Raw genomic sequence first — 11,298 nt, 5'->3', positions numbered from 1 at the left:
TGTACAATGAAGGAATTTGATCTCATTCCTCATGATCCTAAATCTGTAGAGAGTATAAAGCAATTGGAAAATGCTCTCAATCAGAAAATTCTTAAGTTACTTGGTGCTTCTTCAATGTTGCTAGTTGCCTCGTAAGTTATCAATGAAAATTGGGATGGTTTAGCTATAGTTCTTGCTATGCATTTACTATGTTAGAGTTTGATAACCTATTGGACTCGTGTATGTTCTTTCTCATTTAAGTTAACTAGGATTCAAGTTAGTTCTTTTATATATATATGAATTATTGTGTAATATGTGATCCAAAAAGATACTGATTTGTTTTTTTTTTTTATAGCACATACTGATTTGCTAACCTATTTGATTTGTCCAACTTGCAGGGTTATTCCTAGTCCTTTTTCATATGACACAAAGACTATGCCGGTATATGAGAGTGAGGACTGGGAAGGATGCCTCCTCTGCTGTAATAATCCAAAGCTCAAGAAGCAACATAAATGAGTTGGAGTGGGATATTAGAGCTCGAGAATCAAGTACTATGGATTACCTCCTTTCAGCATCTGAGCTACCAAGTTTGATTCATGGGTCTAGCTAGCAGCTAGGAATAGCTAGGGATGCTTTTGATTCATGTGTAGATAGCAACTAGGAATACTTTCTTGTTTGGTATATTATCTAGTAATTAACTTGAATGTTTGGATGTTTGAAAAATGCTACTTGAATGATATGGATTAGTGTGTGGTTTTATATGGTAATATGGAGCATTATTTTTGGAAAGAGATTCCAAGTATGAATTACATAATGAACAAACAATAGCTCAAAATAATGTTGTGAGAACCAAGCTCAAACAACAAACCTTATATTGCTCACACAATGGTTGATACAAAGAATTTGTTGTGTGAACTAACAACCAACAACAAAAGAAAACAAAGTTCTGTTGTGTGAGATTCATAACACACAACAGAAATGAAATCATCTCTGTTGTCTGAGTAATCAACAGACAAGGGAGAAAATATTACTTTAGTTGTGTGTTATTCATCTCAGACAACAAAAAATGAGTAATATCAATTGTGTGTTACATATCTCAGACAACAAAGAATGAGTAATATTTGTTGTGTGTTATGAACCTCAGACAACAAAGAATGAATTATATCTGTTGTGTGTTATGAATCTCAGACAACGGCGAATTCCTTCTTCTGTTGTCTGAATGTGCCGACACATCCCCGCACATGCCATGCCAGGCACATGCCTGCGCAGAATTCACACAATGGAAACTAGTATTCTGTTGAGCAAAGTACTATCACACAACGGTGAAATCACCGTTGTCTGATGTTTCAATCACACAACACTCACTTAGACCACGGTGAGCTTGGTCATCACACAACACAAATCCACCGTCGTCTGATGACCTTTTTGTAGTAGTACAATATACGTGCAACAATCTAATTATAGAGAAATCTGACAAAACAAGCCAAATCTTTTCTACATATGTGAAAAGGGAAAAAGTTTTAATTTTTTCATCATTTGGGATCCAAGAAAAAGAACCCTTTAGAGAGTTTAATTTTCTTTAAGAGAGACTTTGAGTTTTATTTGCTCAGAAAGATCAAAAAATTTTGGCTCAATTTCCTACTGGGTTTATCTAAGCTTCCACGATGTCAAAAGACCCTATTAGAACCAGCAAAATTAAGCAGATCTACAAGAAATAGTATATAGAGGAAATTGAAACCTATGCCTTACCTGTGAGAGAGAGAGACAGAGAGAGAGAGAGATACCAAAATTTTTTATTTATTTAATTATACTGTAGTGGATCTTGAGTTCAGCTTAACCAACTGGAGAAATCCAGTTGATTAAAGTTTTGGCTAATTATATATATATATATATATATTATATTATTGTATATATATATATATATACTAAAGGAGTGTTTTCCTTATGAATAGTTGATTGGTGGTTTTGCCCCTGTTTCCTCTCTATTTTTACAAAGGGAAAATTTCACAAATGGTCACTCAACTATGACTCATTCGACACTTTGGTAACTGAAGTTTTAAATATATCACTTTGATCACTCAACTATTACATTGTCAATCACTTAAGTCACTTTGTTAATTTTTTCATTAAAAAAAAATATAAAAAATACTATTTGGGTGACTTAAGTGATTGACAGTGTAATAGTTGAGTGACTAAAGTGATATATTTGAAACTTCAGTGACCAAAATGTCGAATGAGTCATAGTTGAGTGACCATTTGTGGAATTCTCCCTTTTACAAATTTCCCCTGCTTCCTCTCTATTAGAAGTTATCTCATCAAAAAAAAAAAAAAAAACTCAACGACTGCTGCTATTATCAGTTCGTTCTTATCTATCTCATAGTCAGAAGAGAGAAAATTGAAATCAACAGAAAGAGAGAGTGATAGAGAGAGTTCGGTTCGATCTTGGTCTCTGTTGTCGTTCTTCATCTCGTAGTTAATTAAATCTGAGCTAGTTAGGGTTACCTACACATTGCTCTTTGAGCACTCTTATTTAAATAGTATTGAATATATATAGTTGTGATGTTGATTGAAGAAGCACCTTGTCAATTGAAGCAGATAGATGACATATATGTCATAAAAAAACATTGGATTCCATCAAATGTTGAGTGTGAAAATAAGATAGAAACGAAGAAGAAAGGACAGAAAAAACTATGATCAAGCTATAAACTGGATAACAACACATCATTTGATTAAAGAAAAAATTCCTTTAGATAGATCAATATCGATCTACTTGGTTACAGAGATGGAGCCAAAAACTCTTGTCAAGTGGGACCAATTTTGAAGTTTTTTCCCATTATTCCATTTGGATTTTTGACTCAATAAGTTGTTATACAGTCATGAATCACAGAAGAAATAAAACATGTACATAAATACAACTTCAATTAAGAAGTTTTTTACTAAATACTAGAACGCGCCTCAAGCGCGCGATAGTTTTTTTTCCAGAAAACACGCAGGCTTCAATTGCAGGTCGTCCAGTATCTGTCCACGGTTTCCGCTGTACCTCTAAGGATGGCTGTCCCAGCTCTTCTCCAAGGGCGACGTCTGTCATCATTGCACAAGGCTATCTCATCGCAGATAGCAACATTTTGCGTCACTGCTGTCAAAGCTATCAGATGCTGCTCTTTGGTGTTGCTGCTTCACGGTGGTCGGCTTCCCACATATCTCGCTGCCTTGCAGCGAAAATCAGGCTCTTCTCACTCATTGAGCACGACAGGGTTAGAATCCTCAGCCCTAGGTATGGAGATTTTGGCGTGGAATTGTCGTGGTTTGAATAACCCAGCGGCAGTACAGGCGTTGAAAATTTTGATTCAACAGAGGAAGCCTCCTTTTATCTTCCTGTCAGGGACCAAGATTGATGATTGGGAGTACATGAATTCCTTACGTCTACAAATTGGGTACTTGAATTGTGAGGTTGTTTTCAGTGAGGGTTAGTCCGGTGGAGTTGCTCTTTTCTGGGCTGATGGTTTAGATGTTTGCTTCCCATCAAAATCAAAAAGCCATATTGATGTGGAGGTCAGAGAGATTGATGGGTCTGGTGTGGTATGGAGGCTGACAGGTTTGTACGGTAATCCAGCGACGACAGACCGCCATTTGACTTGGGCGCAGCTACGATCTCTGTGGGCCGAGTCTGCGCTGCCTTGGGTAGTTGTCGGAGATATGAATGAGTTGTTGCATGCTTATGAGAAGGAAGGTGGCGTGGTGCGCCGGGAAAGGCAGATGCAGCCTTTTAGGGATGTATTGTCTTAGTGTGACCTCTTTGATCTGGGCTTTCATGGCTCGCCATTCACATGGCGCGGGCCGGGGATGAGGAGTAGGCTGGAAAGTTGCACTTAATGCAAAGTTGGAAGGTTTATTGGTTGAAGAGGATGTGTACTGGGAGCAGCGCTCCAAAGTGACTTGGTTAGCTGATGGAGACAGGAACACTAAGTTTTTTCACAGGAAAGCTTCAAACCGCAGAGCTAAAAACAGATTGACTAGTTTATTTGATTATAATGGTGTCTGGTAGGATACATCTCAAGGGATGGAGGATGTGGTGTTGCACTATTTCTCTAGTATGTTTAAATCTAATGATATTAATTCTACTCATATGCAAAATGTTGTTGGGCTTCTACAGCCTAAGGTGACTGGTGATATGAATTTCGATTTGTGTGCTCCTTATTCTGCTTTGGAAATTAGGGCTGCTTTGTTTCAAATATATCCGACGAAAGCCCCAGGACCTGATGGTATGCCACCTATGTTTTTTCAGAAGTATTGGGAGGTAGTAGGTGGGGATGTTGTGTCAGCAGTTCAAAATTTTCTGCATACTGGGCAAATCCTTGGTGATATCAATTTTACACATATTTGTTTGATTCCCAAAGTTAAAGATCCAGTGTCGGTTACTGATTTACAGTGTATTGCATTGTGTAATGTGATCTATAAGATTTGTTCAAAAGTGATTGCTACTGGGCTGAAGAAGATTTTATCGAAGATTATTTCTCCATTTTAGAGTGCTTTTATCCCTGGGAGATTAATTACAGATAATACTCTTGTGGCAAATGAGTTATCACATTTTATTCATAATTGTTACTCTCGCACTGAGGGGTCTTCTGTTTGAAGCTTGATATGAGTAAGGCTTATGATCGTATGGAGTGGAGTTTTCTGGAAGCTGTTCTTTTGAGATTGGGCTATGTAGAGTCGTGGGTGGGTGTGATTATGAAGTGTGTGACTATTGTGAAGTATGCCTTTCTGATAAACGGTCAGCCTAGGGGCCATTTGACTCCTACTAGGGGGCTTCGACAAGGTGATCTTTTCTCACCTTACTTGTTTCTTCTGTGTACGAAAGTTTTTTCAGCTTTGCTTCAGTGTAAAGTCGAGAATGGTGACCTGCAGGGCATTAAAGTCTGTGAGGGTGATCTTACTATTCATCATTTATTATTTGCAGATGATAGTTTGTTGTTTGGAAAAGCTACTTTGCATGAGTGTCTTCGTATCCAGAATGTTCTGCATGATTATGAGTTAGCTTCTGGTCAGCAGATTAATTTTTCTAAGAGCAGTATTGTTTTTAGTAAGAGAGTTCCAGAGGTGGACAAGTGTGCTATTGCAGGTTTCTTGGGTGTCTCTATTGAAGCCAAGCATGAGAAGTATTTGGGATTGCCTACTTATTTGGGGAGGAATATGACTGAGCCTTTTACTTATATCAAGGAGAGCTTGAGTAAAAAGTTAGCTGGTTGGCAAGGAAAACTACTAAGTAGTGTTGGTAAGGACCTACTTATAAGGGTGGTGGCACAGGCTTTGCCATCCTATGCTATGAGTTGTTTTTTGCTTCCGAAGGAGTTTTGTGATGATTTACATCATATGTGTGCTCGATTCTGGTGGGGGAGTAAGTCCAATGAACGTAAAATTCATTGGATGTCTTGGGAACATCTTTGTCGTTCCAAAGAGGAGGGTGGTATGGGGTTCCGTGATCTGCACGGCCATAACCTAGCTTTACTTGCTAAACAGGAATGGAGGTTGCTTCGAAATCCAGGCACCTTAGTCAGTCGTTTGTTTAAGACTAGATACTTTCCTGGCTCCTTTTTTTGGAGGCTCCAGCCCCAAATCATGCTTCTGTGTGTTGGAGAGGTATTTTTGCTGCTAGTTCTGTGTTGAGAGGTGGGATCCGTTGGCAGGTAGGTGATGGAACCTCTATCAAAATCTGGGAATCTCCTTAGATTCCGAGACCCACATTTTTCAGGCCTGTGAGGTATGCTCCCTCTTCTCTTTGTATGGTTAGTGAGCTTATTCAGAATGGGGGCTGGAATAGGGAGTTGATTGCTGCTAATTTTGATGTTGATGATGCTACTTTAATCTATTCTATCCCACTTAGTATTAATAGGGTTCCTGACAGATATGTTTGGCATTTTGACAAGAAAGGTCTTTTTTTTCTACTAAAAGCGCTTATAAGGTGGCTTTTGCTTCTTTACACCCTACTATTTCGGATCATTCCTCCTCTATGGTGATCCTAAGAAGTTGGAAGCATTTATGGGCTGCGCCTGTGCCAGGTAAGGTTAAGGTGCATGTTTGGAAGGTTTGTGCATTTTTCCTACTGCTTGTTAGCTTAGGGAACGCAGAGTGCCTATTGGTGATAAGTGTCTATTCTGTAATAGGGAGGAGGAAACCATTTCCCATGTCAGTAGGGAGTGCAGTTTTGTGCGGGATGTTGTTGGTCTAGCACCAGACCTTGGATCTGTGTTCGGACTACCGCCATGTTCCTTGTTGGAGTGGTTGGCTTTGTGCTATACTGTAGTATCTCTGAGTTCTTTCTCTCTACTATTGATGTTATTATGGGGGGGGGGGGGGGGGGGGGGGGTGTGGAAGGAGCGTAACCAACGTTTGTGGTCTGGTAAGTTCCGCTCTGCACATCAAGTTTACTTCCAAGTTTTTACTTTATTTCACTCTTTCAAAGCTGCAAGGATTCATGAAAAAGTCAAACTGGGGCGCCAAGTTAAGCCTCGGTGTCCTCCTTCAGCTGGTTGGCTTAAGGCCAATATAGATGGGGCATTTGACATGACCACCCGGTCTGGGGGTTTGGGTGTGGTAATCAGGGATTCTGAGGGCACAGTGGTGGCTGGTGCCTGTGGGACTTGTACTGATGTTGCTTCTCCTATGGTAGTTGAGGCCTTGGCTTGTCAGTTGGCATGCAAGGTAGTAGTGGATAACAATTTGGAGCCAGTCATGTTTGAGGCTGATTGTCTACAAGTTGTGCAAGCTATTTGCGCTGAAGGTGAGGATACTTCAGATTTTGGTATAATTATTGATGATATCGCTTCTTTATTATCTTCTCTAGCAGGATCATTCTTTTCTCATGTTTGTAGGGAATCGAATAAACTAGCACATAAGGTGGCTAAGTATGCTTTGTTGTTTGGTGCACAAGTTTCATGGAGTGGGCATGTCCCTCCAGAACTTGATGAACTTTTTTCTACTTCATGTACAAGTTAATTCATCAATAAAGTTTGTCGCCCTTTGTTTCAAAAAAAAAAAAAACTTCAATTATATAAATTTAATGTGCACAGGGACGCTGTTTTATTGCTTGCGTGTATCTTTATATTATGCACTTTTATTAAAAATAGGAGGAAAAAAATTCGTCATACCTAATTTGCAATTCATACTTATTATTTTTCTTTTATTAGTTGAATTTTTTACAAAAAGAAAAAATTTGAGTTACTAAAAAATTAAACATGGAGCATAGATTATAAAATAGAATGAGAATTTCACTTTTCTAAAAATATTTAAATATTACATAAAAAACTTAGCAAAGCAATACAATCATTTATTTTACATTTACTATGAGGGGTGTTAGTAAGCACGTAGTTTTCTAGTAGAAGTGCCCATTTTCACTCCAATAACGAATTTGAAAACAACTCCTACTTAAAACAAATTACTTATATTTTACAAAAAATTTGTAACCTCTCTTTTCTACTTTGAAATTGGGTGATTCAAAGCACCTCATTACAAAGAGAAATGCCATTGGATTGAAATATAGTTGGTTGTTCAACAATAACTTGAAATTTCATACATTTCATCCTTTATGTTATTAGAAAATAATCACAATATCTTATTTCACTCTCATCTTCTATCTTCCGTTTGTGGTAACTACTCATTTGCTCTGAATAACTATCCAAAAATAATTCTTTATATATATAGGACCCTTTTAGTGAGGAATTCATTTTTTTGGTCATTTTAAGGGATCATCTATTAGAATAATTTTTTGTTTAAATATCGGTATCTCGACCGTTCAATTTTTAGGTGTCTATGAGTAGATCATTTCTGTAAATTTTCATCAAATCAATTAATGAAACAAATCAATCCCAACATGAACTGTTCATGTTCATAATGGTAAATCACAAGAGTTTCCGTACGGTACATGGTATGGCTGACCAATCAATGCACATGTAGGGGTGTTTTGGGTATTTCACTTTAATGAAATAGGGTAGTTTCAGAATACAATCAAATTTTATGAGTTTTAATTGGGTAGCCATATCAGCCATGTTGCACGGCTACCGTATTTAACACTTTGTCAAATCACAATTAAGAATGTTTTAATAACGATTATCAATTTGCCTGAAAATTTGCATAAGTGATCTACTTATAGAGACCTAACAATTGAATGGTCGAGATGTCAATACCTGACGGAAAAGTAGGTCACACAAGCAATCTCGTAAATTGGCCAAAAAAAGAAATCCCTCAATAGAAGGTTCCTGTGTGTGTGTGTGTATTAAATTCTACACTCACTGATCCATCTAATATTTTGTAACAAAGTCATGTACTTTGGTTCTTCAATGGTAGCTTGAACTTTACCATGAGCCAAAATAAATAAATAATCTCTCTTTACCTATACCTTAGCTAGCAGCCGTTGTCTGGAGCTCTAGGCACTTTGATACATTATGTTGACAACACCAACAAGATTTTTGTTCTCTATTCACCTTTCTCTTTTCTCTCTTCCCTTTTCTTTCTCCTCATCTATTTAATTTTAGTGGAGGATCAAAGATTTTTCTTTGTTTTGATTATTATGCTCCTTAGGTCTTGACCATACTTTCTCTTTGGTGTTTTAATTCTCACAAGTTTTGGATCATAAATGGCACCAATCTCATGCTTGAAGGTTATGATCTACGGAGCTATCTATGGATAGATCTAATTTGTAGCGGTGACATTCATAATGTTGGCGCTTGTGGAGTTTCTAACTCCACAAATCAGCTTGGAAGTTCTTTAGGGTAGATGATTGATCTTGGCAGTTCAATTAGGTCTGATTATGATGGATCGACCGTATTTTGTGTTGCATGCGATGGGTCTAGCATCAATGGTGGGTATTGGTGTATGATGGCGGTGACTATTCTTTCTTTGTTAGTATCAAGCCCCATTAAATTTTTTTTTCTTTAATGTTAGGTGAACTTGTTTAGCATGGAGTCCCTTCTTTCTTCTAAAGAGATGGCCCACTAAGCTTCCATAATGCTATGGTTACGGGTCTGGCGAGGCTCGATGCAGCAGTAACCGTCGAGGATCTAATTGGTGGAACTACGGTGAAGGACGACAATGATCCATAAAGATATAGGGGCCTCTAGAGATGGGTGTCGTCAAACGGTGCACTGCGTCACGGATAGAACCAATTGGATTGCGTACCCAGAATCTGGGTACCCAAAACTGGGCTTGGGCCCTATTGGATGGACTAGGGCAACAACAACAACTAGATTTTGGTGTTGAGCCATTTCTGGGTTGATTTTTGTTACTTCAATGCTGCTTTTGGGCCAATAAGTTTCTAGTTAGTATTTGGGATTCTGGAGATTTAAGTATATTGTATTTACCCTATTTACTATGTCTTAGTGCTATCATGCATATTCTATAGGCTTGTTGTGATATACTCCTTCTCCGCCTCCGCCTCCGCTATCCTCCTCCTCCTCTTCCTTTGGCACACCTGTTCTCTCATCTCTCTTCTCAAATTCACCAGATCGATCCGCAAAGACGCAGTCCACGCTGGAGCTCCGCCTTGCCCCTCCTCCTTCTCTTTTCTCCTTCCACCCCGATGGTATCACTTTCACCTTTATCCTCTCAATTTTGCTTGAAATTCTCTTCATGTTTAGTGCCTTTTAGATTCCTTCGTTGTTGGTTTTCGATATTGCAATGGGTGTTTGTGTAATTTGGAGGTGATGGAGTGATGGGTATTGGGTAGTCGATGATTTGCTGATAATCTGGTAGTTGTTGATGGAGTGATGGGTATTTCGTTTCTAGATTGTGTTTCTGGGTTTTGGGGGTTGTGTTTGAGGTATATGTAATGGGTTTTGAGGTAGCTGTAATGTGTTTGAGAAGCTAAGCACCTTCTTCTTCTTCACAGAGAACTAGAAAGAGAACGGGAAGCTCTCAGGCCTCAATCATCTTCTCCAGGTAATAATCAAACCTCTCTTTCAGTTTTTCTATTCAATTGGAATTGATTTTCTTGCAGCAATTGCAACCAGAAACCGTCATTGTTTCAGTCACTAATATTATCTCTGCAACCTCTTTTTACTCAATATGGTTTGGTTTGTAGGTCTCTTTACACAATGTGAAATTTTAGGATGTCAATTTTATGTGCATTAGTTGAAAATAGAAAACATCCAAATCACAAGGTTTTTCTGCAATAAATATATTTGCAGATCACAAGGTTTCCCTTCAAGTAGATACTGATAAACAAATACATTTGCACAATCTTTTCAGGAAACGTTTCCTGATTGTCCTAAAAATCATCATACAGTTGTTAGAATGGGCTAATTCTCATATCCCTGGTTACATTTCATAGGCCAATATTTTGTTCCATGATCATCAATCCTGAAATGGATGGAAGATTTGAGAATGAAGCTCTGAATTAGGCTTCTATTAAAGTATCTGATGGAAGATCTATTGGACATGCATTTGTAAGAAACTAAGAATAAAAGACTATGGTGACTTAAGATCCATCATATGATGCTATTATGACATTTATTTCTTCCCTAGTCTTGACAGGTTTGGGCTTCAAAATGGAATCAAAGAGCTTTTATTAAATGTAGTAAAGCTAAACTAGATCATGAGAATATATCCATGGATGTATTGATTCAAGAAATCATCTGTGCTGATTATGCTTTTATTATTTCCATAAAGAATCCCTTATCAGGGATACTGCAGAAATTTACACAGAGGTATGACTTGTCTCTGACTTTGATATCTCTCCCACCCCCATCAAATGTGACCAACTGACCATCATTCTTATTTTTTTCATGCAAATACAGAGTTAAAGGGAGGAGTAAAATACAGTCCTTTTGTAAATCTGGAGTAGCTCAATCATGTGGGTGTGATGACCAACAAAATATTGTCCTTTTGTAATCCTGATTTTTTTCTTTATCTTCGCTACCTTGTGATTCAAAATCAAAAGTCTAAGAATGGATTTACTATATATGCTATGCAGCGCATGCATACCTGAATTCTGGTTTGATCTTTTTGCTTGACTGATTCCTAGTTGTCTCTGTTTCTAGGCCTCAGAGCTTCAAAACAATATAGAAAATTGTGGTGAAAGTAAAAGTTAAAGAACTTCAAGGTCAATGACATTCAGTGTGATTGAAGAATCAAAGAATGGGATAGAAAATTGTGATATGGAAAGGAAATATTGTGTGCTAAATTTGAAGAGATAGAAGAGAAGGCATTGGTACGACCTTGCAGGTTGAGGAGTTGTATTCATTGGGCATTGATTCTCTGAACAATCTGAGGTATGTCAGTAGCTGTTTGAGCTTTTGCCACCCTATTAGATGTATTTTTATAATC

Source organism: Rosa chinensis, chromosome 1 (genome assembly GCF_002994745.2).
Source record: "Rosa chinensis cultivar Old Blush chromosome 1, RchiOBHm-V2, whole genome shotgun sequence".
Taxonomy (NCBI): Eukaryota; Viridiplantae; Streptophyta; class Magnoliopsida; order Rosales; family Rosaceae; genus Rosa; species Rosa chinensis.
Note: the sequence above shows the minus strand (reverse complement) of the source record.